The 6,629-nt window shown below is 38.1% G+C and overlaps 1 long non-coding RNA gene across 1 annotated transcript; it reads left to right on the plus strand.

The window, feature by feature from the left end:
- The first annotated feature begins 1,025 nt into the window (after positions 1 to 1,025).
- LOC127533630 (uncharacterized) lies at positions 1,026 to 5,473 on the plus strand. Its single transcript, XR_007941396.1, has 2 exons — positions 1,026 to 3,957; positions 4,982 to 5,473. It is a non-coding gene; the product is annotated as an uncharacterized LOC127533630 (long non-coding RNA).
- Positions 5,474 to 6,629: the final 1,156 nt, after the last annotated feature.

The following is a 6,629-nucleotide window of genomic DNA, read 5'->3' on the forward strand; positions in this document are numbered from 1 at the left end:
TGAAATGTACATTAAATCACCTACAGTGTAAAACAACAGGTACAAATTAAGATCCTGCTGTTGAATAAGAAAGCTGTATGATTTCAGAAAACAGGACAAGTTGTTCGGGGAGAAGGCAATCTATGGAAATATGTCTTCAGAAAGGATTTTAAAATCAGAAACAGTGTCAGCCAATCAAACACCAATTGGAAGACTGTACCAGAGCTGAGCTGCCAGGACAGCAAATGCTCAATCAGCCTTTAAACCTAATTTGAACTGGAAGAACTGAACTTCGCAGCAGATCTAAGTGGTTCATTTGATCTGTACAGAAACCAACTGTCCACTGATGTACAGTATTGGCCATGAAACACCAATTTTAAAATAGAAAAAAAAGGAATTCATAACTAGTGCATTGAGGTTAAAAGTGGAGTGATACGGTGAGAAAATTTGGAGTTTGCCTGAAGTTTGGCTGCAGAGTCCTGCACTGTATCTCATCTTCACACTATAAAAAGTGTATTTCAGCAGTAGTTGAAGTAATGTAAAATTCTGAGTGAGTTTCATTTAGATTTCTGCTTTCGTGAAGACAATTTACATTTGTGGAATTTATCAACTTGGAATTACATGTTGTTCCCTCAGTACACATTTAACCTGCTATTCTCATTTGAGTCAACCTGAATCAATTAGGTTTCTCATGATGCTGTGCGTCTGACGTCATGACGTCTCCGCCTTCTCCAGAATGTTTTACTTGCAGTTGAGTCATTTTCTCAATAGCAAAGGTATTGAATTACTACTTTTCTGTTGTCTTTGAAAGTAAGTCAAAGGTAAAATAAATCCTTTAATATGTTAGATATCAAATGGCCCAACTGTATTGTTAAATTTGTTAAGTTTTTAGTAAACTGACTGAGCTAAAACCGGCTATCTTTCAGTCCTGCGGACATTAGCAAGTTTTAGATTAGCACAATTTCAGTAGGTATAGTTTGCTGGTTTTGGTAAAAATATGAAGAGTTCATTTGCAAAAACAGGTAACTCTGTTTTCAGAAAACTCATTTTTTATTGTTTACTTGAGATAATAATAATAATAACACTAATAATTTATTTTTTCTCTATTTTTTCATGTATTTTTCTCCTGAGTCAAATCCACTCAACTTCAGTTTGATTGATATTATCTCAAGTAAACAATAAAAAAAGTTTTCTGAAAATTTATCAAAACGCAGTTGTCTGTTTTTGCAAATGAACTCTTCATATATTGTTATAGATTTATGTTCAATTCACTGATGTGTGATATCGAGAACATTTATACTCCAGTGATACTTTAGCGGGTCAGTAAATTAGCTGTACCCTGCTGCTGTGTTAGCTAATGCTAGCATTCTGCTAGTGGGGCTTTCCTTGAGCTGTTAATTATCAGACCAATTGGTAGCTTGAACTTGGACAAGTCAGTTAGTAGTTTGCGGGCGGGACTCTCTTAGTTTAGTATCGTAGCTTAATGTTGTGTATTCATGTAGCATATTGGCGCTGACTTAAGTGTAGTTATTCCATAACATTAGCTCTTTATAGCAGCAAGCTGGGCCGGCGTTTCTCTTCAGACAACTTCGGGCACGCCCATTTATACATGAGTGTTGGTTTGCATGCCTGTGGGCGCGCACAGTTCATGTGGTCACACTTTTGGATTGTCCTCATGGCCACAGGTAATGTGAGAGGGAAGGTTGATTATGTTTTAACTGTGTTGCTTCCAGGATACGTGAATTAACTGCCGCCTGCGTTGTTTTCAATATACTCAACGTTAAGAGGGAGAGAACAGAGGGTGTGTGCGGCACATGTACACACCGATCGGTTGTAGTGAGGGAGAGGGAGTATATGGTGTGCGGTGTCTCGGTGGCAGGGCTGCTGTCGTATTTACGCTGCACATGGAAGCAGTAGTGATGACTGTTCACTGTGTGAAGGGTGTCCCAGCTTCGTGTTGTGCCATCTCCGTCCCTGTATTCGGACCAGCCAAAAAAATTTCCTTGTCCTTAATATTAATGGATTTGTAATTTTCTTATATTTTTTTCATGACTGGTGGTGGTTACTTCAGGCCAGCACACAGCTCAACTAAGGTAAGTTGCACTCCCAAAATAGAATAGAGTGCTACAGACCAGACTGAAATGTGGCTGTATGCAAGTTCCATGATGGTGTATTGAAGTGAAAAAAAATATTGGAAAAAATAAAAGTAACGTCAACTGTTACAATAATGGTGAAATGCCGGTGATTGTTTACAGGCCTGTTTCAGCATGAACTGTACCAACGTTTAATGTGCAGTTTTGCCAAAATGAATTACAATTTTGTAATTCAGCAATTAAAAACATGCACAAACAAATGGACAAACACGTCATACACAATCACACTGGTATAATCAGCACAACTCAGTCTTTGTAGAATGGAGGACAAACATCTATAAGTCAAAATTTGAGATTATAGAAAAAGTATAACACTATTAAACTTTGAAAATAGAGCTGTCAGATTTTTTGTTGGCCCATCACACTTCCAGTATGAGTCTGAATACATATATTTCATTTGTTTAAGTACATAGATGCAGATGAACACTGTAAACATCATGAAAGACACACATACATAATATGATTGCACAAACTAACTACATATCTTTAACCCTCAGGACTTCTGTACTCCAGAGCTTCCTGTCATTGCAGTCAACCTCTCCAGAGGTGTCTGCTGATGACAACAGGATTACATGACCTCTGGTTGGGACCTTGATCAGTTTCACAACTTTTGGCTTGGTGTCCAATGTGACTGCTCCCCCCACCCGATCTGCTGTATTGTACTACCTCAAGAGTGACAGCCCTGTGTGGAGGAATGACAGGCAGCTCATTTTATCTGTGAACCTGCATCTGCTTTAACTTCAACAGTAAGTAAATAAGCCCAAACAAATTCTTTGCTTTGTGTTAGGGATGGGCAATATGGCAAAAATGTCACATCACGATTTTGTTCATGTTATCCTAAGTTGACATCTACTCTCATATCACCATATCGATATATTCTAATATTGCTGAACCCTACTCTGCGTTTTTCTCCAATTGATTTATATATGCCCAGTGTAACTCAGGTTTCACCAGTAAAGCCCATCTCTTTGTTCCTCCAGTGTTGTACTTCATGTGGAGATGCAAGGACTGTGGGACAGCATTATCAAAAAGATCTGAACTGCTCAAGCACTACAAACTGATTCATAGGCATTACGGACGGGGCTACTCATATCCATGCACTTATTTAAATTGGGCATGTAGGTTCAAGACTTGGAATGCCCTACTGAGCCATCTATCAAGAAATCACCCTGCCCAACAAGCAGTCCCCAATATATGTTGTATGTAATATAGGTTATGTTGTATACAGGATGAGACCAGTAATTTTTTTTTTCCATAATACAATATCTATTGTCATTTGTGTTTTCTTTTTAGATTAATACAGAGTTCCAGAGGCTCATGGCTGTTCCTCTTGAGAAGTTCATGGCACAGTTAGACATGCACTCAAGTCAGCTGATCAAAGTCATCCATGTCAAAGGAGGAGCAACACGCCAAAAGACTTCAGATGTCATGGACACTTTGGACCAGATAGATCTGTACCATGAAACGAAACCCTTCATAACTAAGAGGGCTGTCACAATATATCTGTAGCCTTCATAAATACATTAATATGGGCAGGCCAATGCTGATCGTGGCTTTCATATACATGAATGTTTTTAGCGACTCAAACACTACACTGAGCTCATCCCTTTTTTTTTTTTATCTGGGCTTGTAAATGGCTATTTCTAAATAAAGTGCAAAAGTTAAGCTATAAGAGTAAGGATGTCTGTCTCGTGAAATTTAGAACAATAAAATTAATCGTTTGTTGTTCTAGACTGTGGACACTAATCTTCGGAGAGAATGTGTGCTGAAAGCCCTCACCATCTTCATGGGAGAAGATGTAAATGACCTCATCAAGGAATATCTTGTAAGTTTCAACAGTTATTTGCATGTCAGTACATCTGCCAAAGGGACAAAAAATATTCTAGATTTAGTGTACTATAAAAGAGAGATTTTCTCAACTGTTGGAACAACCATAACACCTGAACCATGGTAGGATAGCTGACATGTTTTTATTATCATGGCCATATTTGTCACGATCGGGTGGTGTGAACCCAAGCAGCAGGCGAACGGGCAGGCAGGTGAAATAATAATGATTTATTGTGTAAATAACAGAAAACACTCAAGGGAGGCATGGGTAAGACAGAATGGAAAAGGCTAAACTGAACTAAGGGTGACGACAAGGCCGTGATGAACTTTAAGACTAACTAAACTAATACTAAACAAAGGGGGACGGTCCAGATGGCCGTGGAGGACAAATAATAGAAACTAAAACACAGGGGGGAAGATAGCTTACAGAAGTCCAGGTTTTTTGGGAGACGTGATAGAGGCAAAGTTCCGGCAGCGGGCGGAGGGAGTATGGCGAGAAGCGTGTGGCATGCGGTCAGTGCGAGGTGGGTGTCCAGCATGAAGCACAAACAGAGCCCAGACAGCGAATTGTATGAGACGGCTTGTAGCTTGTAGCTTGAAGCTTGTTGAGTCCGGTGTGCAGAGAGCAGAGAGCAGAGAGCAGAGTTCCATTGCAATGATCCAGCACTGAAGAGTGGAGAGAGCTGGACTTTATGCAGTGCTGATTGTTCATTAACTCCAGCCATGCTGGGAGCACAGCCACTCCTCATTAGCCTGACGAGCCCGATCACTGGAGCAGGCGTGACAATATTGGACATAATGTAATTGCCAGCACCAATGCACAACATATTGGATCCTATATATATATATATGTATATATGTATATATATATATATATGTATATATATATATATATATATATATATGTATATATGTATATATATATAGCACATAACACATAATGTGATATCACCCAGAAATTTCATCGCAGTAAGAAGTGAGGCAAATGATGATTTGTGTTTGTGTCCTGTACCCCTCTGTAGGACTCTGGAACAGATGATACACAGAGGGAGCTGGAGCAGCTCACCATGGCAGTGTTTGTCATTCGGAAGGAGGGGGAAGGACTTCAGGAGCCACCTGAAGACATTGGCATCGTCATTGACAGTGCGGAAGTACTGCATGAACTGACTTCGGTTGCCTCAGCTTGTGCCCTGCTTTTAGGTTTGATTTATGCACTAAACCTAGCTTATCCAAAACCCCTTCGGTTCACTTTTGAAGTACTCAAAAAAATCCTGATGCAGCTTGATCAGCATAAGATGTCCCCCAAAGTCTATAATCTGTATAGCAAACTTCAAAGCTCACAGTAACGACACACTACGATGGATTCCTCCTCTGGGCCAACAAACGGCCTAGTGCCATACTGTGAAAGAACAAATGTTTTTGTACATAATGCATTTAAAAAACGTGTCTCTTTCGGTTGTTGGGCCTTATTTTAATGCTCGACGAGACTCAACAAATGTTCCTGAAAACCACAATTTGAAGTGCTTTTACACTGATTTTGTCATGGGTTTAGCAGAAGTTTGTTTTCTCCACACATATTTCCTTCTGTTTGTTGGGAAAGGTTGCATTTCAATTTGGTGTGTTCAGTTACACAACAAACAGTTGTGACCATGAGTAACTGTGATTTAATACTCTCATAGAAGTGTTCACATTTTTTCATCCCCATTATTCAGTTATAGTGTTCCGATCCATAATATTCACTGGCTTTAGTTGATAAAAAAGGTTTCTGGTTTCTAGTCTTGGCACATTTTCATAGTTGTGAGAAAACTGTATGTGTTGATATTGTTAGGCATATTTGTGTAATACTTTGATGCACTATTTTGCACTTTGCCAACAAAATTACTTTGTGGTCTTACTAAGAGTTGTACATTTTGTGTATTTGTTTTAAAAAGGACAAACGTGCACTGTGTCGGCCCAAAATCTGTGTTGGTGGCCATGAATTTAACATTTACACAATAAAGTACAAAAAAACCCGATCAGATTTGTTTTTTTGTTTTTTTTAAATATTCTCAGCCAACCTAAAATTGTAATTTCAGTTATGTTAAAATGAAATTTAATTTCAAGGTTACTACAAAAAGTACTTTTCATGAAATCATAATATTAGGTTAGAAAGAGCATTATTTTACTTTTGGGTTAGGCAAATTATTGAGTTGGAAAAACTGAAAAAAATTAAGTTGATTTTCTTAATTTTAAGTTGGAATAATGCAAAATGTTGATTTGAGAACAATTGAATCATTCATGTGACTTGAATTTTTAAGTAGATGTGACTTAAATCATTGTGTTAATGTAACTCAACCTCATTTCAAATAACTTAATTCATTTAGATGTTACCACATGAAACAATTCAGTTAAGCAGTTCCTACCATTTTCTTTTTTCAGTGTAGGTGTTTATGATCTGTTTTAATTTATTTGACCTGATGTGCTCATGCAGTTGACACCCTCATGTTTACAACCATGTTTCACAAAGAATAGACTGCTAGTTTCAGCAAACTTCCAGCTGTGTGGTTTTTCTTTTATTTTCTCATTTATTTATCGAGCATTTCTTGAGTACAATTAACTTTGCCTTTATAAACTTAGCATGTATGTTATTTTAGCTTAGAATTGTTTGTTAATTCAACAAGGAAATCTGCC

The sequence above is a fragment of the Acanthochromis polyacanthus genome, chromosome 1, assembly GCF_021347895.1.
Source record: "Acanthochromis polyacanthus isolate Apoly-LR-REF ecotype Palm Island chromosome 1, KAUST_Apoly_ChrSc, whole genome shotgun sequence".
In the NCBI taxonomy this organism is placed as follows: Eukaryota; Metazoa; Chordata; class Actinopteri; family Pomacentridae; genus Acanthochromis; species Acanthochromis polyacanthus.